The following is a 22,498-nucleotide window of genomic DNA, read 5'->3' as shown; positions in this document are numbered from 1 at the left end:
ATGAAGAAATCAGATACAATATGAGTATAGTGTGCAGATGTAGTGTATCAGATGTAGTATATCGGTACAGTTTGGGAAAGACTACAGTTGAAATGTCAGTGTATCAGTGGAAATATGATAGCATGAAGCGTGCAAACTGAAGGAAATTACCTTGATACCGTGGAGACTAAGCAGCGCCTCCCTCCTCTGTACCATGCCCATCAAGGAAGCTATCAGCTCGAGACAGCTCCCCATGTACTTTATGATACCTGTAAATGCATTTTGATGATCAGTGTTCACAATAAACATATCTGAAATGAAATGTGGGGTGCAAATTGTAAAGTATGGTCCATACCTGAGACAAACCCCGAACTCCGACAAGCTCGTGTCCAGCCTCGGCCGGCTCGATCGTGATCTGGTAAGCAGCCTCAGTATGCCGCTAGCATGTGAGCGCGATAGGAAGCTCTGGCTAACGGGAGCTCTACTCTGTAGAGGGAGCCTCTCTAGCACGGGCCCTAGTCGACTCCCTTGCCGCAGGAGCCCTTGCCCCCTCGCCTCCGTGAGCACCTGTCAGAGGTGGCATGAGGTGGGCTTGAATAAAGGTCGTGTAGTCGCCCTCACCCCTAAAGAAATCAGCATCCAAGCCCACTATGAACTGAGTGACTGTGTCAAAGGATAATCAGTCTGCTGACCTCATATACTCTAGCGGTGGCATCGGAACAACTGGATCCGGCAAGCCACGGTCTGGCAGACGAACTGCTCACTTAAGAACCAGGCTCGGCAGACTGAGCCCTCTAGCAAAATGCAAAAGTACGACATGGCCCAAGCCCTAGCATACTAGTCCCGTACCCTAGCAGGCATCATGGCCCAAGGCTGCGACATGATCTCCAAACAGAGAGTGTACAGATTATTAGTTACTGTCAGTTGTGAATCTATGAATCAGAGCAGTGTTAAAGCAAAAATGACTATGTTTCGGGTTACCTCGTGGGCAGCCACAGTGTCAAAATAATGGCTGAAGAAAGCAAAGGTCTCGCGAGTCCTATGCTGACATCAACCATCATATCGCCTCAAGAAAAGGACCATCAGGTGGAGCTCCTCCATGGGCTCTGGAGCCAGAGCTCGAAAATATGCGTAAACCCACAGCTATAATGAAAGTGCAGTGATATGTGGTCATCAAAGTATGAACAGATGTAGAAAGTACAAAGCAGAAAGCATGCAGTCTGAACAGATGTAGAAAGTGCAAAGTAGAAAGCACAGGGTATGAACAGATGCAGAAAATGTAAAGTGCAAAGAGGGATCTGAAATGCAAATCTCCCAGGCTTGCTAGTAGCCTCCGATCAACTTTCCTCTCAGGCAGGAGGTAGAGCTCATGTAGCCGTACAGAGTGGCAAGGCCAGCTCCGCCCTAATCATAGAAGCGTACTCAGGGAAGAGACACCAAGGCGCTCAATAGACATAAACCCACGGTGTTCTACCTGTTTGAAAACAAGGTGGTACTGAAGACAAACATCAGGAAGCCTCTGGCATACTGCTCCATCTCATCCAACATCTCGGGCTCGTTCCCCCGGAACTGCTCAGCGAACCAGCTATATCTGACCATAGCTGGCTGGTACAAGAGTGGACATACTCCCAACAGCTCGATCCAGGCTGCCTCCCACTCTCCCATATTGGTGTCAAAAAGGGTCGGATCACCCCCTACTCCTAAGCCTATGATCATGGTGAAGTCGTAAAAAGTCATTGTATCTCTCTGGCTGTAGAGAAGTGGAAGGAGTTGGTTGTGTCCCACTACCTCTCCACAAGCGCTACTAGAAGAGGACGACTCGCAATGACTTGTGTCAGGACGGAGCAGAAAAGGCCCTCGTCAATGATGTCACGAACTCCAAGAAGGAGCTCGTCATACCAATCTCCCACTCTCGTAGCTCTATACCCCCTGTGGGCACAAAACTCTCCCTGTGGTAAAGAACATGTAAATCAGATCAGGTAGTGATGAAAAAAGTAAGTTAGATGAAAGGCAGTGCAAGAAATGCAATGAAAAGACAAGCAGGAATGCATGAAAATAGAGTTCATACCTCAATGGCACTGCCTAACAGGTGAGAGGTTGGCTCCCTCAGCAGGAGATCCTTTGGTGCACTGCGAGCAAAGTCATTGAACCGTCTAATGCCTCTGGGTGGCAATATGTGCGTGCAGGGATAATATCTCACCGGATCAAAAGGCTGTACGCTCAATGGTAGTGGCTCTAGCTCTAACTCGGGCTCAAACTCTGCCTTGAGATCAGCCTCAATGCGCCTTGCCAGCCTTGGTAGGTACCGGCTCCCCTACTTCAGGAATAGGTGGGAATGCAAGTGGAACCTCAGAAGGAGCCCCGTCGTGTGGAATCTCATCTGCCATCTGGAGAATGGGTGAAAAGTAGGTGAAAAGTAAAGAAAAATGGAGAAAAGAAGGTGAACTTGAAAAAAGTCAACCCTATGAGAGAGAAAATGGGAGAAAAAGTCAAAGTCAAAAAAAGTGCACGAAACTCGAGAGAAACTCGGGGGAAACAAGCCTAAGGTGGTGAAAATTTGAGAAAAGGCGTGGAAATTAAAATCTAATTGGTTCAAAGTAAGAGAACTAAGAGGGTTTTGCGATGAAAATGTGCATGGGGCATTGGAAAACGGGTAAAAAGTGCAAATCTAAAAAGAAGGAGCACCTAGAGAGATAGGGAGCGCAATTTCGGTCTTGTGGGTGTGTGGAAATGAAGTGTTGTGATGTATACTTAAAGCCCGTGCTCGAAAAGACCAAATTGCCCCGGTCTGCCATCGGTGACCAGCAGGTGGTCGGCAGCCTCTCCTTGTGGCCGGCGAGTGGCTGGTGGCCTTCCTCTGTGTCCTGATGTTAATTTGTGTCTTTGTTTTCCAAGAGGTGTAGGGAAGGTTCATTGTTGGGTCCAGATTGTCTTTACAGAAGCTCAAAACTGTGTTTCGGCACACGATGTTCATCACTTGTCAACATGAATGAGGTGTATCCTTTTTTAAACATATTGCAATTCCTTCGAGAGGTAAATTGGAAGGTGCCATCGAATGTCGCTTTTATTCATTTTATGTCTTCTTTCTCTTTTGTTGCATAGAATATGCATTTCACAATACGTATGTTGTATGCGTGTCTTGCATCATTCATGATTCATGCATAGAACATACTGTCAATCATACATGGAAAATGCTTTGTTTCTTGTAGAACATGCCTTTAATTAACATCATACGTCGATTGTCTATCTTGCATGGAATATGCTTCATGCATCTATCGTAGTTGTTTACTTTGTGCATCTATCGCACACGTTCCTTTTGTGCATCTATCGCATACCTTTCTGTTTTATCTCGAGATACGTGAAATGCGAGCATGAGTGATTTTCTCGTACCTCGGGACGTATGAAGCATAGCCCTGGCCGTGTTTTATCTCGGGATGCGTGAAGCGCATGCCCAAGTAGTTTTTTTCGTATCTTAGGATGCTTGAAGCGTAGCCCTGGGCTTGTTTTATCTCGGGACACGTGAAACGCGAGCCTGAACAATTTTTTCATATCTCAGGATACGTGAAGCATAGCCCTGGGCGTATTTTATCTTGGGATACGTGAAGCCACAGCCCAAGCAGTTTTTCTCGTATCTCAGGATGCGTGAAGCGTGGCCCGGGCGTGTTTTATCTCGGGACACTTGAAGCGCGAGCACGAGCAGTTTTTCTTATTTCTTGGGACGTGTTAAACGCGAGCCTGAGCGATTTTTCTTGTTTCTTGGGATGCGCGAAGCGCGAGCCTCGAGCAGTGTTTCTTGTTTTTCAAGATGCGTGAAACATGACCTTGAGCGGTTTCTTATTTCTCAAGATGTGTGAATTACGCCCCCGAGCGGTTTTTACTCCTCTAGTTCTGGGGACACATGAAATGCAACCCCAAGCAGTTTTCGTTCTTCAGTTTCTCAAGCCGTGTGAAATGCGACCCCGAGCGGTTTTCGTTTCTCAATTTCTCAAGATATGTAAAACACAACCCTGAGCGGTGTTTTCTTTCCTCATCTTTTGTTTTGGCGTGGTCAGAGTGTGTTTTATATCTTTTTGCATGAAGCCTGTTTTGGTTTTAAGATTAAAGTTTTTCATTCGCATGTTGTTGTTTTGTTATCTTGCTTATTGCATCATCTTGTATGATCATAAGTTTTCAAAATAGCCAGTTTCGCGAAGTGTCCGAGTTCAGCTTTCAAAGTTGCATTGTGCATATCATTTGCATCTTGCCTCAGAACTACGCTGGTTTGATTCCTTACAAAGAGATACGTAGGCAGCCTACGGGCGCGACCATTTATTACTGTCTCGATTGTTTGTCCAAGTCTTATGGCCTTGTCAAAATAGGTCGTCTCTGGCTTTGACATCCATTCACGTCATTTCATGACTCCGAGTTCTGTCAAAGGCGGGCAACTGTAGACACCCCATTTTTACGGCCATTACGACTAGGACGCCATCGCTTGCACACTCGATGATGAGTCTATATGCTTGTCAAGCGCTCAAAGTCCTTAACGGAATGCCACAGCTTTGAGCCTTTCAACCCTTGCACACCTTGTCTCAATTTTGGACCAAACTCAATGTTATTCAAGCCTGCAACCAGGCCACCTCTTTGGGCTGCTGGCCATCACTCTTGGTTACCGGCTACCAATGTCTTTTGCAAATATTTTGTGACAGTTGTGCCAGCTGTTTGCACAGATGCTTGCATCTGCTCCCGCGTGTATGGCTGGATGTTTATGAGGGGAATTCATGCTTTCTATATATAGAGGGCCTTCGTCACATGTTTTGAAGGTTAGAAAAAATTTGGAGCAAAATTTTTCCTCTCTCTACAATTCTCTCTCTCACTTCCAAATTTCTACACTTTTGCCTACATATCCTTCACCTTTGCTTGTACACCCCTAACCAAACCTCTCCATGTTTGAGCCGAGGTGTCTTTAAGGCTTGTTAGAGCTCTTGAGGGTGTGTTTGCTTGGTTTTGTTGCTTGGAATTGATTTCCTCTTCAAGAGGTATAAGGCTTTGCCTCTTTACTTGTTTTAACTACTCTTTTTCTTGCAATTTTCCAACTGTTTTTGGGCTGTAAAAACTCTGTGATTTTAGGCTGAAACTTGGGCTTTGTTTTACATGCTTATAGTGCAATTGTCCTCATGAGTTTGGTGTTCTAGGCCTTAGACACCGTCTTATTTGAGTTGATTACATTTATTTATGGCTTTCCATACTTGTAATCACTCCTAATCATCTCTGCAACCTCCCTCATTTCTTGGCTTTTATTTTGCTTTGAAATTGGTTTCAAACTACTTGTTTGTTTAAGCATGAGATTGAGATGTCATGCTTAATGGTTTACTCCCCTAGGAGGTTCATTACCAACGGTATGATGTCTGTTTCATGCCCAAAGCAACTCTTGGTTTGAGCCCTCTTTCCATTAGAGGACTTAACTTCACCGTTTAGACTCAATGAACTAGAGGATGGTTGGTAATTTAAAATGGAGTACTAAAATGGGACTAAAATGGTACAAGATAAAATTTGGTTGTGTTCAATCAGACGTTAATTGAACACATGGAAGCTTGAGGCATTTCATACTCATTAGTGATGAAATGGTTCAAGTTTCCAAGGTCACCACTTCCAATCATCATTTCAAGAAAGGGAGGAGGTTACAGTCTTATTTTGTAGCATTTATTGAACTTGCACATTTTTGTTCATAAACCATCGTGCAATGAAATTGCTTGAGTTGATGGTTTGTGGACTAAGGTTACTACTCCTTTGATTTGTTCATGATAAGGAGGGGTGAATTGTGAAAACAAACCCTTAAGAATACCCTATGCATGCTCTGTTTGTTCTCTATTGTAGCAAGGTGAACCCTGCAATAGTGGCCGTCACTCCTGGCCGGCTGGCCACTGATAAAAAATTCAGCAATGTGTTTTTTGAGCAGAGCAGAGCTATTCTGGAGGTGGACAACACTGTAAGTGATCTACTATGCAACAGAGACCTTCTAGAAGCAAAATAGTGGCCTTTTCGGGTCGAAACCGAGCACGTGCATGAGCATTCCTCGCATACCAAGCATGTTTAAGTTTAAATATTTAGTTTTAGATGTTTGTTGTAATTAATTAGTCGTAGCTAGTTAATTTTGTGAAGTGTTGTAATAATTAGTTAGTTAACTAGTTGTTCGATTTTGTCTTGTAATTATTTTAGTTAACTAGAACAGTTAATTCATTTGTTGTAATAATTTGTTAAGTAGTTTAGCTAATTTAATTTGTTTTGTAATAATTAGCTTAGCTTAGCTAGTTAGCTAGTTAGTTTATTCGGACTCTCCTTCGTGAGAGCGCAATGTTGTAATAACGTCTATGTCTTCCAATCTCACGTCTTTATCCCTTTTATTTACTAGCTTATGATGGTTAGTTTAGGGACATCATTTTTTCTTTAGCATACTTCATGTTTGCATCCATTTGTATTGCATGCACCGAGGTTCGGTTCATCATTCTAACTTGCATTGTTATTGCTTATACTTCTTTAAATACATGCTTAGACCGCATGATATCAAATTAATTCATATGCCATATTAGTAGCCGAACCTATTAGTTGCATATCACATGTATTGCATTAGTCATATTGCATAGTTGGGAATCATTCATTTTTCTAACTCTTTTGTTTGTTTTGGCTTGGAGTACTAGGTGAGCCTTTACTCGCTTTACTTTATCGCATGTGTGTGATTGTTGCCATGTCTAGCATGCTTGCCATGAGACTAATTGCTTAAGTGCTATAATTTCTGGAATGCCTGTGAATGAAGGCCAATTGCTTGAATTGGAATAATTTGAGTAATGTTCATATGCGATCACTTTTTCAAATGGTATATATTCCGAAACAATTTTCCAAAATGAACATGAATCGAAATGTTCCAATTCTTGCAAAGTTAGTCCATACTTGTGTGTGTGCGCATCACATAGTAATGCTAGCCTAATAATTGAAACAAAAGCATATAACGTACATAAGATTCATATCATGATTAGTAGAGGCCGATCTTAGATCGGGCAAGCAGGGGTGCTCAATTCATGATCTTCCCCTCTCGTACCTAAGTTCTCGAGCCAAGACAATCTTGGTGATGATGGACACGTGGCTTATGGCACGAGTCATGGGTTTCCTAAATTTTCCAAAAATAAAATATTTAGGTGGCTACTCTGTATCTGGCAAAGCAGTCCATTTTTGGCAATTTGATTCAAAATCGATTTTCCAAAAGATTAGCTGGATTTGGACTCTTTGGTGATTATCTATTTTACATTGCACTTGTGGAATCAGATTTAGAACCGCGGGAGTTCGATACTGTAGGGCTATTTCGATTTCCAAAAGGGGGCACGAAAAGCCAAGCTATAGGACCCATCTCCACGCACATTGCTTCGTACTCGGTTATTAGGGGCTCTATACTTGGGCCTGACAGATAATATACCATTATTGTCCTTGCCTCACCTAATTTCATTGCACTGGCCAGGTTAGCCAAGGCGTCGGCATGGCTATTATCATCTCAGCTAACCTGTTGTAGCCAGCAACTTCCAAATACTGTTAGTAGCTTCACAACCTCCTTGACATAGGCTATCATCCTCTCATCTAAGGCTACGTACTCGCCCATTGCTTGATTTACAATGAGCTGGGAGTTACAGAAGACTACCACTTTGTTGGCTTTCATTGCTGTTACAAACCTCAGTCCAACAATCAATGCTACATACTCGACTTCATTATTTGAGGCCTCGAACCCTTAACGGGTGGATTGTTCTATCGTTCACCCATCTGGCGATACTAGAACCACTCTTGCCCCCGACAAAAAGGCAGAAAGAGTCGCAGATGTACATGTCGCAGGGTTTTAGCATTTCTTCTGTCTTCTTTTGTTTTGCTGACGTGGGGTTCTGTGTCCCCAATTGGTGTCCCTCTTCCTCCCTTGGGCATCCTAGGCCGGCGCTCATCGGTGCCCGCCTTGGGATCACGCCTAGAGAAAATTCTGCCATAAAGTCGGCCAAAACTTAGCCCTTGATTGTTGTTCTCAACATGAATTCTAAGACATACTGAACTAGAACTACTACCCATCGAGCTACTCTTCTTGTTAAGTCTCCATGCTATAACAGGGATTTTAGTGGATGTTCAGTTAACACCACAATCTTGTGGACTTGAATGTAGTGGCTCAACTTTTTTGAGGCCAATGTAAATTCCTCCAGAGACAAGCTGGTCCCAAAGCTGGTCCCAAGGATAAAGAAGTCCCAAAGAAGTCGAGACAGACAGACCCCAAAGAAGATCCAAGCTGATATATCTATTTGGGGTCTGATTATGGCTTCACAAGTGCACAGACAGGTTGTATTGTCGGCGAGGGATAAAGCTAAGTTGTCCATTGACACTACCCTCGAACAACTGGTAGGATTAGTCTTCTCAGGAGGTGCTACGCCAACTCTAACCTTCTCGAACAAGGAACTACCGCCGGAAGACTTTGCACACAACAAGCCTCTATACATATCAATAGAGTGCCAAGAAAAGTGGGTACCAATGGTATTGGTCGATACCGGGTCAGCAATCAACGTCTGCCCATCTCGTACAGCCTATGCCATTGGCCTGAAACCAGTGGATTTTGTGCCTACAGCCTAGGTGATTCGGGCGTATGACAACACTAGTAGAGAGGTGATGGGTACAACACAGATTAGGGTTCAAGTGGGCCTGGTTCAATAGGATATTGAGTTTCACGTCCTCGATGTGCAAGCCACTTTCAATCTATTGCTCGGAAGGCCGTGGCTGCACTATGTGAAAGCTATCTCCTCTACCCTTCACCAAATGCTGAAATACGCTCATGGGAAGGGGGTGGCTATTGTGTTCAGGAATTCATCTGTCCGTCCTCCGCCAGAGATAAGTACGCTTGTGCTGGAAATTGTTGATGGTGAAGAGGACGTTTTCCTTTCAGGATTTACCCTAGCTAAGGCCCAGACAGGACAGACCATCTTGACATTAGATGAGGGCTTATATGTCAGTGCTCATTCAATCTACTTCATGAACAAGCTCCAACATGTGCCAGAAATGGGTTTGGGAAGTAGTGGCCGGAAGGGCATTACTGCATTGGCTGATGTGCCACATAACCAGCATGCCTTTGGCCTTGGCTATACGCCCACCAGAGAAGATTCGGTCAGGAAAGGAAAATAGATGGTCGGCAGAGCCAGAGCTAAGCAAACCGGCAAGCGCTATGAACTTGTGCACAAACCAATCGGGGCAACCCTGAATGGTCATTTTGTTCGGGAGAGTGAAGACTTCCCATTTTGCGGTTTCCTCGAACCCTGGTTCAACTCTGAGAGGCAGCGGGTTCCCGACTTTAAGATTTTCTTCGACTTGCAGCTGCATGACAGTGACACAGAGGAAAAGGCTGAGCCAATTATTGCTGAAGCTGCAAAGAGCACAGAAAGTGATTCAGACAGCAATGAGCTTGAAGTAGGAGCAGCACTGGCATGTCTCCTTTCGGATTCTTCAATCAACTCAGAGAGCTTGGGGGGACCAACCGGGTTCAAACCCTTCTAGCAGCATCTTGGATGTATCTAACGCACCGTCTCTCGTTTAGCAGCTGGAGGAGGGCTACCTGTCTAGCAGTTCTGAGTTGGGTAGTGAACCCGAATCTGATTCCGCAGAGTTTGTGGAGTCAGAATCAGATTCTGGTTCTTCTGAGTTTGGGTCTGGTATTCCTGGAGTTGATAACTCAGATGTCGAGGCTTTGTCCAGGTCGTCCTTTTCTTTATCCTTTGAGTTGGTTATAACCAAGGAACTTGATGAGCTTGACCTTGTGAATGAGAATGCCACTGCAGATTCTGAGTATTTCTCTGTGCCACTTATTTGTTGCATTGATCATGATTTTCAAAATTTTGATAAAAACGAAGTGGAAGGAATTTCTCTGGTTTTGAAAATTTTGATTAATCGAGAAGATGAGAAGTTTGTAAAACCCCTTGCTGATGAACTCATTGCTTTTAATGTGGGTACCGAGAAAGATCCGTGTCTGGTCCAGATCGGGTCCACATTGTCTTAGAAGGAGCGCAAGCACTTAGTCGCTTTATTAAAAGATTTCAAAGATGTTTTCGCATGGTCCTATGAAGACATGCCCAAAATCGATCCTGAGATTGTATAGCATCGGAGAATACGCCTAGATTGGGCTTTGAAGATTAAGGAGGAGGTCACCAAGCAGATAGACGCAGGGTTCTTGCTAGCATCTGAGTACCCGACTTGGTTGGCCAACATCATCCTAGTGCCGAAGAAAGATGGTAGGATTCGGGTGTGTGTGGACTTCAGGGATCTGAACAGAGCCAGTCCGAAGAATGAATTTCCTTTGCCGACATCGATGAATTAGTGGACTTCACCGTGGGTCATGCATTGCTCTCCTTCATGGACGAATTTTTCGAGTATAACCAGATTCTGATGGTGCCCGAAGACAGAGAGAAAGCCGGCTTCACTACGCCGTGGAGAACCTACTACTATAGGGTGTTGTCATTTGGGCTGAAGAATGCCGGGCCTACCTATCAAAGGCTACAACCACAATTCTGCATGATATGATCTATAAAGAGGTCGAGGTGTACATGGACAACATGATTGCCAAGTCCAAGGAAAGAAAGGGCCAGTACACCACCTTGAAGAAATTTTTTCAACAGATCAGAGAATACAGATTGAGGTTGAATCCATAAAAGTATACTTTCGACGTCATAGCAGGAAAAATGATGGGTTTCTTGATCACGCAGAGGGACATCGAGGTAGATCCTTCCAAAATCAATGTCATCCTAGAAATGCCACCACCAAGGACTAAAAAGTAGGTGCAAGGCTTTCTGGGTAAAGTACAATTCATAAGACGGTTTATTTCTAATTTAACATTGACTTATGAACCACCTTTTGGCTCTTGAAGAAAGGAAAGAAATTCCGCTGAGATGATCGATGTCAATTCACTTTTGAGCAGATCAAGCAGTACCTTTAGAATCCACCTATGTTGTCTCTGCCAGAGTCGAGGAAGCCCTTCATTTTGTATCTGTCAGTAACAGACACAACAATAAGATGCATGCTTGCTCTGGAATCTGAGGATAGGATGGAGAAAGCCATCTATTACTTGAGCAAGAAAATGCTGGATTATGAGACCCGTTACACCCCGCTGGAAAAAGCTTGCTTAGCCTTGGTATGGGCTACCAGGAAGTTGAGGCACTACTTGTTAGCTCACTCTGAAATTTTGGTTTCGAGATTAGATACTATCAAATATCTCTTTGAGAAACCAGCGCTTGTGGGTAGGCTACCTCGTTGGTTACTTCTCCCTTGCGAATTTGATCTGAAGTATGTTACTCGCAACTCGGTCAAAAGAAGAGCAGTAGTGGAGTTCCTGGCAGATCACCCAGTAGAAGGAGATGAAGTGGTAGAATACATGTTCCCAGATAAAGCTATTCTGCAAGTTGGGGAAGAGATTTGGACAATGTAGTTTGACGGAGTGTCTAATCAGTATGGTTAAGGGATAGGGGTGTTGCTAATAGCACCCGACAATTCCCATATACCCTTAGCCCTCAAACTCCGATTCAAAGTATCCAATAACGAAGCAGAATACGAGGCGTGTATCGCTGGTTTGGAAGCCGCCATGGAACTAGGGGCAAAAAGGTTGGATGTAATCGGGGACTCGAACCTAGTTGTGTCTCAAACAAAAGGAGATTGGAAGGTCAAAGAAGAAAAGATGAAGATCTATCACTAGACCTTGGATGTTCTGATTCCTAGGTTTGAGAAGCTGACTTTCACGGATCTACTAAGAGAGAACAACAAGTTCGCTGATGCTTTATCAACTCTATCATCCATGATAGACATCCTGCTTGGAGTCCGGATGCGTCTGATCATCATTGAGCAGAGGTATACGCCGGCTTACGAGACTTTTGGCACAATAGATGAAGTGCAAGATCAAAACCTTTGGTTCTATGATATTTGGAACTTATTGAAAAAGGAGGTTTATCCACAAAGGGCAAATGCCAGAGATAAAAGGGCAATACGGTGGATAGCTGTTCAATTTATCATCTGCGGAGGTAAACTATTTAAGAGGGGTCATCTGGGAATACACAAGTTGTGTGTCGAAGCAGAGGAATCAAAGCGCCTAATGGAGGCCATCCATGGGGGAGAGTGTGTAATGCACATTAACGGAGTAATGTTAACTCGAAAGATTCTCAGGCAAGGTTACTACAGGTCTACGATGGAGGAAGATTGCATCGATTTTGTTCAGTGATGCCACAAACGCCAAATTCATGCTAATCGCATGAACATCCCGCCGTTGAAGCTGCACAACAGGACTTCACCATGGCCTTTCTCAGTTCGGAAAATTGACGTCATTGGCATAGTCACACCGAAAGGGTCAAACGGGCATGAATACATTCTGGTGGCAATTGATTATTTCACTAAGTGGGTGGAAGCTCAGTCCTACGTAGTGTTGAAAGCAGCACATGTGGCTAAGTTCATCCGAAACAACATCATTTGCCATTATGGAGTCCCAAACGAGATCATTTCAGATAATGGTTCCCATTTCAAGAAAGAAGTGATCAACTTGTTGGAGAAATACAACGTGGCTTTCCATAAGTCATCCACATACCGGCCGCAAACCAACGGGGCTATTGAGGCCGCCAACAAAAACATCAAGCATATTCTACAGAAGATAGTTGAGACCTACAGGGATTGGCTAGACAAATTGCCATTCGCACTCTGGGGCTATAGAACTTCAATCCGGATGTCTACAGGGGCGGCCCCTTATTCTGTTGTCTACGGTATGGAGGTTATTCAGCCAATTGAAATAGAAGTCCCGTCGCTGCGAGTTATGGCTAAGTGTCAGATAACAGATGCAGACTGGCAACAGAGCAGGTTCAAAGAACTGATGGTGTTTGATGAGAGAAGGCTGAAAGCATTGTACCATGTTCAGGGTTATCAACGCATGTTTGCTAGAGCTTTTAACAAGAAAGTTAAGTCCCAGAATCTCAAGGAAGGGGATTTGGTGCTGAAAGACAACCGAGCTCCCATCCATGACCCTAGGGGCAAATTCAGACCCAATTGGACTGGTCCTTACATCATCAAAACTATCTGGTTTGGTGGAGCTGTTATTCTCATGGACCTGGACGGCCTAGAATTTTCCCAACCTATTAACATGGACAAGTTGAAGAAATACTATCCCTAATAGGCTCGCTAGCTCGAGAACCCAGAAGGGCGACCTAGGCAAAAGTTAGAGCACAAAAATTGGAAATAACGAAAAACTGAGCTTACAAGGTTGAAAACCCTAAAAGGCGGCCTTGGTAAAAGTTAGAGCGCAAAAGGAGAGAGTTAATACTCGAGTGAACGCGAATCGAACTAGGTAAGGCCTGATTCCCATCTTCGGGATACGTAGGCAACTTCATCCTGAAGTTCGGCCGTAAACACCTCCAATTCAACTGTCCTGTCTATGTGTCTGATCAGGTCATCTTCATCTGTTCTTTACCTGAGGGTTACAGTGCTGAGCAGTGTTATTCAGTCAAGGGGCAATTTGTGATCTTTGGATTCGGCGTTGTACATCTAGAGGATTGATTCCATGTGTGTCAAGTAATGATCATTTTCGAAAATGGTTTTGAAAAGTTTTGATAAAAGTTGATTTTTTGCTCAAATTTTACCTTTTACAACTTCAACCATTTTTGGACTGAAAGGAAAATTTTCATTGCTCACAACCTTAATTTCATTGATTTACAATACATAGTTCTCCAACTCTCGATACAAATCAAAGTTGCTTTTTATTACATAGTGCTCGCATTCCCACGCTACTGACACCACGTCCTCACTAGGACACGTGGCTCCTCTTGATTGCCCCTACCACTGCGACAGCCATGAAACATAACTTCAAAATTTGAACAATCCTGCCTTTTTACCTTTATTTTTACACTTATCCTTTTAATCTTCAAACGTCCATTGTTACTGTTCATCTTCTAACCCAAAAACCAAAACAGTTTTCTGAGAGCAAAAAAACTTCCATTCTACCTCTCCCCCTATTCAAGCTTTGGTACCTTCACTCCTACCACAGGGACGTCATTTTGCTACCCAACATTTTACATCAAAAAACTCGTAAGTTCATGTTTCTTCTAAACACTTTGCCTGACTTTTTTCAGGTGCTTGATTCTCTTAACTTCAAAAACCCATTATATTGTTATTACAAGAGTATGCATAGTTTTTTTGATTATGCGTTAAAAATGAGTTTAGGATCAGCTTCCCAAAAACCCCATACCTAAGGAAGAACTCTAGCTTGTCTGTAACTGGAATCATATAAACTTTGAATCCAGAATTAGCAATGAAACCGAGCTATAACAGGTTTGTGCTTAGATGCGCCTCACCGAACTAAGAAAGCGTTTTCCTAATCATGACCGAGCTATAGCTTAGCTCATTTCATGAACCGAGATAAAAAATCTTGCCCCTCCACCAAGACCAAGTAAAAATTGAGTCAGTTTTTAGCCGAGCTACACACCATTACTTCTCTCAAGACCGAGAAAAATTTTATAATGATGCCTTAGCCCGGTCACTTTCTGGCCAAAACACATTCTATGTTCTTCACTGTGCAAACTCTTGACTAGGTTTACTCCGGCACACCAATCATTACCAAGTCGAGCTAAGATGCCGAGTAGATACTTGTAAACAAAAGCTACCCAAAAATGCGCAAATACTGGTTCCTTGTGGGTTCGCCCGGTGCTATAGCCAAATTTCTAAGGGATTACCATATCCCGGAAGACGTTCAATTTGAACTAGCCGAGCCTGACACTACACCCTGGGGTAGATCAGGTTTTGTTCTATTCACACTACTATCCATTGTAGAGGGTAGACTCAGGTTCCCAGTCCAACCCTTGATTTGTGAATTCCTTAGGCAAACCAGACTATGCCCCACACAGTTATCCACCAATACTTACAGAATAATAAATGGCATAGTTAAACTAAATCATCGCCTTGCCCTCAACCTCGAATTGGCCGAGCAATTTCACCAATATTCGCTTGGTTAGAATGATAGCGGCTGGGTATATTACCTTAGAGTAAGAAGGGGCCGAGAGAAAATCGTCAAGAACACACCTGATAAAGACCTGAACAACGATGATTTTCTTTAGGTGTCTGGAAACTTTGAAGACCACGAAGCCCAGATACCGGGCTATAACATCAATTGGAACAAGGGAATAGCTGGTAAGGACAGCTCGATTTTAACTTCTTTGTCAGTAAAATAACTACCGTACTAACCATTGTGTTCTTTGTCCTTTATGCAGATCTGAACCACCTGAAATCAACTTACGCTTATACAAATCAAGACACACTCCAAGCCGTGCTACGATACCGGCATTGAGATTGGACCAAGCTGCTCGACGTGCAACCAACCTAGACCAACATAATCGACTTCCTTCTTGGGTCTTCCCCCGAGGTAGACCCCATTCTTTCCCAAATGAATCTAATTTCCCTTACAGAAGGACAAGAAATTGCAAAAAAAAAGGTCGTGCTATCACCGAGCAGACTTCCAGCGAAGTTCAAATAGAACTAGCGCCCTCCGGTCAACCGCGCAAGACAGTGGTCGCCCTTCCAACCACCGGGCCCACCATGTCTCGGCCGAGCAAGCATGCGCTTACCTCATTGACCGAACAACCCCATTTGGTGGACGAAGAAGAGACCGTGCTCCCTGAAACCGAGCTATCAAACCAAAAGCCTATTCGATCTGGCCGAGCAGGTCCTTCCTCTCCGCCTGTATGGGCACCATCTATTTCCTACAAAAATCGCGTTGTGTCTACCAAAGACTCAGTGGTCGCTAACAAAGACCACATGCTTGTTTTTAACCTTTCTAAGAGCGTATGTCTGCCATCAGACATGGAACACCATGATCATTTGACCGAGCTCAGAGCCATTTGCTCAGCGACTAAGTCAATGGTTCTTGTAAGTAGTCCACCAATTTATTTATATCCATACTAACCATCTGCCTGCTTGGTTTTATTCTGACCACTCTTTCTCTACTTACAGGCTTTGCAGAAAAACCATCGGCCCATAAATGTGTGCTTGAGCTGCGGAAGACATCACGGTCGGCCGTGGCTGATGCAAATGTCAAGGCAACCGAACTAAAGGTGGCTAAGGCCAAACTGACCGAGCTGGAATCTGCGAATGCAAGACTAACTGCACTGGTCAACATGGCAGAAGCTGACAAACAAAAAGCCTTAGCCGAGAAAAATGACCGCTACCTGCGGGAGCTGGCTAAATTGGAGAAGAAAAAGAATGTCGAGCTTGAAGAGATGAGAAAAAGGATGAAGGACGCAGAGGACCAAGGTTTTAAGGAAGGAAATGAGACCTATGTCCAGCAACGTGAAGCAACCAAAGACATGTTCTTTAAACGTGGTTAGAAAGTTGCTACTAAACAGCTCGGTCAAGGACATGACTCTGAGATCTTCCTGAACCCTCTTCCCCATTTCATACCGGGCTATATGACAGACTATGCAAATGCAGTCCAACAGAAGTTCCTTTAGGAGGGGAAGGAGGATGAGGTCCCTGCTCTACTTAATGCCCCTCCTTCCAACACTAATCTCAGTCGCCAGTCTTCAATTCCAACTTTGGTGGACTCAAACCAACCCTTGCCCAGCGCGGTTGACAAAGTGCCTGTGACCGAGCCAACCGAGGGGGCTGATGCCGGAGCCGGCCTGTCTATGAGCGAAGTCTGGGTCGATTTAGATGCTGAGCTGGATGACCTATTTCCCTGATTTCTTTTTCTTTTCTGTTTTTCCTTAATGAAAATGTAACCGGGCTACAAGCCCCTCCTCTAGTACTCACTTTTCTAATGAATGGAAGTATATTTGGTTTGCTTTTTTGCCATCTTTTTGTTCAGTCACTGTACTTCTCTACTTCAGTGTATCATATTTACTGCTAGAATAGCCAGCTTGGTTAGCTTGGCCTTTCCTTATCCTTCCCTTTTTTTGGCCGAGATACTTATTTCAGCAGAAGAACAACTTGGGAAACTGCAAAACTTTTATAGCCGAGATTTTTGTTTCCATTTTTATCTCGGTTAAAGTAAAATCTTTTTTAGCCTAGATCCTTATCTCAGCTGAAGAAAGAAGAGCTTTGGTCAAAACTGCCAACCATCTTGAGCCTAGATCCTTATCTCGGCTGAAGAACAAAAAGTGATGGTCAAACCTGCCAACCTTCTTGAGCGTAGATCCTTATCTCGACTGAAAGAAAAAGTGTTGGTCAAACCTACCAACCTTCTTGAGCCTAGATCCATATCTCGGCTTCAGGAAAAAAGTGTTGGTCAAAGCTACCAACTTTCTTGAACCTAGATCCTTGTCTCAGTTGAAGAGCGCAATAAGTGTTGGTCAAAGCTGCCAACCTTCTTGAGCCTAGATCCCAATCTCGGCTAAAGAAAGAAAAGTGTTGGTCAAACCTGCCAACCTTCTTGAGCCTAGATCCTTATCTCGACTGAAGAAGAGAACTAAGTGTTGGTCAAACCTGCCAACCTTCTCGGTTACCCCCAGTAGGGCTATCAACTTTTACAAACAAAGAAAGAATTTTACCAGAAAAAATTCTACTTGTTTTATTGAAAAAGAAAAAATTACAAGTGTTTTTAAGAAGAAAGCTAAAAATAAAACACTTTGAGATTGGTCGTGTTCCATGGCCTGTGAATAGCTTTGATGTCCATATCTTCTAAGTGATATGCCATTTTTCCCCCAAAACCAATCACATTGTATGGTCCTTCCCAGTTAGGTCCTAACTTGCCATCTCCAGGTACCAAAGTGTTGCCCATTACTTTGCACAGTATCCAATCTCCGATCTTGAATTGTCTTGGGTGTACTGTTTTGTTGTATTTCATGGACAACTCTTATGGATATGAGACAATGTGCACAAATGCCCCTTCTCTTCTTTCTTCTGCGAGAGTTCTAGGGCTATGGCCTCACCATTCAAGTTTGGATCAAAATTTTCACTTCTAATAGTGGGGAGGCCCACTTCTAGGGGGATTACTACTTCCATGCCATAGGCCAAAGAAAAAGGTGTTTCGCTAGTTGACCGTCGAGGTGTGTTACGGTAAGCCCATAAAACATGGGAAGCTCCTCAGCCCACTTGCCTTTTGCTCTTTCCAGCCTCTTTTTCAGACCGTCTAAGACTACCTTGTTGGAAGCCTCAGCCTGGCCATTAGCTTGGGGGTATGCTGGCGTGGAGTTGTAGAATTCTATCTTGTATTCTTCGCAAAAGCCTCTACAGATTTTTCCATCAAACTGAGTGTCATTGTCGGATATTAAAGCCTTGGGTATGCCGAACCGAGCTATGATGTTCTGCCACACGAACTTCTTGACGTCTTTTTCTTTTATGGATACGAGTGCTTCTGCCTCTACCCACTTTGTGAAGTAGTCCATTGCTGTGGGAAAGAATTTTCTATTGCCTGGAGCGGTTGGGAGTGGTCCTACAATATCTAGGCCCTACATTGCAAAGGGCCTCAGGTAGGAGCTCTCTGGCCGGTTGATGTATTTGATGTGCGAACTTCTGACATTTCTCACACTTCTTGACATATTTCTCCACATCTGCTTGCATGTACGGTCACCAATACCCTTGTGAAATTGCTCAGTAGGCCAATGATCTTCCTCCTTGGTGGCTTCCACAAACGCCTTCGTGTATTTTGAACAAAAATGCCTCGACCTTGCTGGGATGAACACACTTCAAATATGGTCCTATGAAGGATTTTTTGTACAATGCTAGTGACGAAGAGAGCCAAAATCTTTGTGACTTTGCTCTAATTCTGTTGGCTTCTTTCTTTTTTTCAGGTAAGTTACCATCTTTTAAAAACACTATTATGTGATCTATCCAGGAAGCGCCTAGCTCGGCACAACATACTTCGGCTACTTTGGGCTCTTCAATACTTGGTCTGGTCAGGAAGCCAATCAACAATGGGTGTGAGAGAGATGTATCTGCCATTGACGCAAAACCGGCTAGCTCATCTACTTTACTATTTTTCTCTCGATTGATTTGCTCTATCAAAACTACTTCAAACTTCATGATCTCCTTTCTGACCAACTCTTGGTACTTAGCCATTCTATCATCATTTGCTTCGTAGTCGCTTGAAATTTGGTTGACTACCGGTTGTGAATCACCATATACCATCAGCTTGGTGGCCTTCATGTGAAATGCTTACTTCAAACCTGCTAATATTGCTTCATACTCTGCCTTGTTGTTGGACATTGAGAAGCCAAGGTTGACTGCCTATTCAATTGTCAGGCCATCCGGTGAGATGAGGACTATGCCAAATCCTGCACCATGCATGTTGGATGCTCTATCCACGAAGGGCTTCCACATCTCTCCGACGAATAGCTTCCAGCAAGTGGAGGGATCTAATGATGTCTTGGGATCAGGGCGTTGCTGATGCCTTATTACAGGTTATTGTCTGTCATTGGGTTTTGATCCTCACTATCTAACTGTCTCAAGACTTTACGTTTGGGTGAGTCCTTGCTGGCAGTGCTGCGGTCAGTTCTTTCTTCCCTCTCTTCCCCTCTTTTGGTTGCCTCGGTTAAGTCGATCGAGTAAACATATTGACTTCCTAGTGCGAACTCTGCCATGAAGTCTGCCAAAACTTAGGTCTTTATTGCGGTTCTTGGTTGAAACTTAATGTCAAACTACCCGAACTCCACTTTCCCTTCAAAATTCATCCATAAAAATATACCCTCTCAAACCAAGCTTTCAAGGGGAAGGCCGTTAAGACAATCACGGTGTGGACATGGAAGTAGTGCGACAATTTTCGTGAAGCCATCATCAAAGCTAAGGCTAGTTTTTCTAACGGCAGGTACCTTGTTTCAGCGCCCAGCAATGTGTTGCTGACATAAAAGATAGGCAGGTGTTGTATTCCCTCTGTTCTTACTAACACTGCGCTCACTGCATGTTGGGAAATTGCTAAGTACAAAAAGAGCTCATCTTTTGGTACTGGGGTTACTAATAATGAAGCAGAGGTCATATAGTCTTTCAAGATTTCTAGGGCGCGGTCGCACTCATCATCCCATTCAAACTTGGCCTTCAATGCCTGGAAGAACGGTCAACACCTGTCTGACGACCGACTTATGAATTGGTTTAGCGCGGCTGCTAGGCTAGTGAGATGCTGCACCTCCTTAACTGTGTTGGGCCTCTCAAGATTTTGGATGGCTTTGATCTGAAAGAGATCAACTTCTACACCACGGTTGGTCACTAAAAAGCACAAAAATTTTCTTGAACCCATGCCGAATGCGCACCTAGATGTGTGCAATCGCAACTTGTGGGACTTTAAATTTTGAAACATCTCATCTAGGTCTTTGAGATGGTCCCTCTCGTTTCTGCTTTTGACCACCATATCATTTATGTAAGCCTCCATTGTTCTACCTAACAATGGTTCAAACATTTTGGTGATCATCCGTTGGAATGTTGCCCCATCATTTTTTAGGCCAAAGGGCATGACCTTGTAGCAATATAATCCTCGGGGTATTGTAAACGACGTGACCACCTGATCTGGTTCATACATAGCGATCTGATGGTAACCGCGATACGCATCAAGAAAGCTAAGTCGGTTATGCCCTGCTGTTAGGTCCACCAGTTGGTCTATTTATGGCAGGGAAAAGTTGTCTTTCGGGCATGCTTTATTGACTATTTTGTAGTCCATGCAAACGCGCCATTTGTTCTTTTTTGGTACTACAACCCTGTTGGAAATCCACATGGGGTAAAGTACTTCTCTGATTGCCCCTGCTTCTAGTAGGTTTCCTACCTCTACTGCCACTATCTCTGCGTGGTGGAGTGTCGATCGGTGAGTTCGTTGTATAATTGGTCTGGCGGTTGGGTGGACATTGAGTTGATGGAAGATAAAGTTGGGGTAAATGCCAGGCATGTCATACGGCGTCCAGGAAAACACTTTGATGTTAGAGGTCAAAAATTCCATGATCTCTATTCTCTCAGTGCTGGACAAAAACGAGCTGAGCAAAAAGGACCTCTTTGGGTTTTTCTCATCTATCCTTACTTCTACCAAGTCTTCTACTGCCTTCAGTTTGGCTATTTTGCCGACATTTGCGAACAGCTCGTTGCTTTCTGGCTCTTCTACCATTTGAACGAACCTTTTTGCAGCTCGACTGCCATTTACTGTAACGAAGCACTGTTTGGACATGATTTGGTCTCCTAAGACTTCTTCAATCATTCCGGTTTCGTTGGAGAATCTTAACACCTGATGGTAGGTTGATGCTACCGCTTGCATGGCGTGCAACGACGCCCTTCCCAAGATTATGTTGTAAGTGGAAGGGACTTTCAATACCCAAAATTCCATCTATTTCATCATTGTTCCTACCTTGACTGGCAGAATTATCTTGCCCACCAGCCATTCTGGCATTGAGTTGAAGCCGACTAAGGGAGATGTTGCGGGTGCCAAGTCTTTCTCCTCCAATTTTAGTTATTTGAAGGTCTCGTAGTACATTATCTCGCAGGAGCTCCCTTGGTCAATTAGGATCCACTTGATGTCAAAATTCTTAACACGCAGAGTAACCACCAGTGCGTCGTTGTGAGGGCTTTGTAACCTGGCTAAGTCTTTCTCAGAAAAAGAGATGACGTTGGTTGCCTCTGTTTTTCCCCTTTTGACAGTAGGTTGTGCACTTAGCACCTTTCTCAAGTGTTCATCCTTTTTGATCATCCCTCTGAGTTCACATACCCATTCAAGTTCAATGATCCCATGTATTACGTTGATTATGCCTTGGGGCGGACCATCGACCGGCATCCTATTCGGCCTATTGTGGTCCTAGGGGACCGGCTGTGTTCCCCCTTCAATATACTGGTTCAGGTGGCCTGCAGCTACTAACTCCTCCAGATGTTGCCTCAATGGCATTCAATTTTCAGTTCGGTGCCCTTTTTATTATGAAAGGTGCAACGGTACCCATCATCGTAGCCCCTCTGCGCTTCTCCCAACTTGGTTGGCCACTGTAGACACACCATTTTTGACTGTCCTCAAGACTTGGATGTTATCGTTTGAACACTCGATGATCATCCATGTTCGTGTTCGTTTTGAGTTCCCAGAGGTCTCGGCCGCGCGCCTTGCCTCAAGATCTCTCCACTTGTCTGTTTTGTGCTTAGTTGTGGACAAAACACTTGTGTTTTGCTTCTAAGAGATGAGGGTGGCTTGTTTGCCATACCCTCAACCCACCGGCCAAGGCTTGAAGCCATCGGCCCTGTTTTCTTGCCATCGGCCAAAAGTATTGGCCGATCAGCACTATATTTGGCCGGCCGGCACTTATGTTGGTTGATCGGCCATTTTTGGTAGCCGAACCCTATTCATCTGCTTTATGCAGATATTTTGTGCCAGCTGGTGCAGCTGGCATCCACAATTCACACCCTTTATACACGTGTGTGGAGGGATTTGTCCCTTGCTTAGCTTCTTCTAGAAGTTTTACAAATTTGATTTCCTATAAAAGGAGAGCCTCCTCTCCCTTTCCAGGGGTTCTAGAGATCTGATATACAAGTTATATATACCTCTCTCTCTATATCTCCCTCTCTCTACATTTGT

General features: G+C 44.0%; 1 pseudogene; it reads left to right on the top strand.

Moving 5' to 3' along the window:
* Nucleotides 1–22,498, top strand: part of LOC114256263 ((-)-germacrene D synthase-like) — a 296,423-nt pseudogene that overhangs the window by 129,904 nt on the left and 144,021 nt on the right.

This window comes from Camellia sinensis, chromosome 8, assembly GCF_055761805.1.
Source record: "Camellia sinensis isolate YWXY chromosome 8, ASM5576180v1, whole genome shotgun sequence".
Lineage (NCBI taxonomy): Eukaryota > Viridiplantae > Streptophyta > Magnoliopsida > Ericales > Theaceae > Camellia > Camellia sinensis.
The sequence above is the reverse complement of the archived record's forward strand: the minus strand, read 5'-3'. Positions and strand labels throughout refer to the sequence as shown.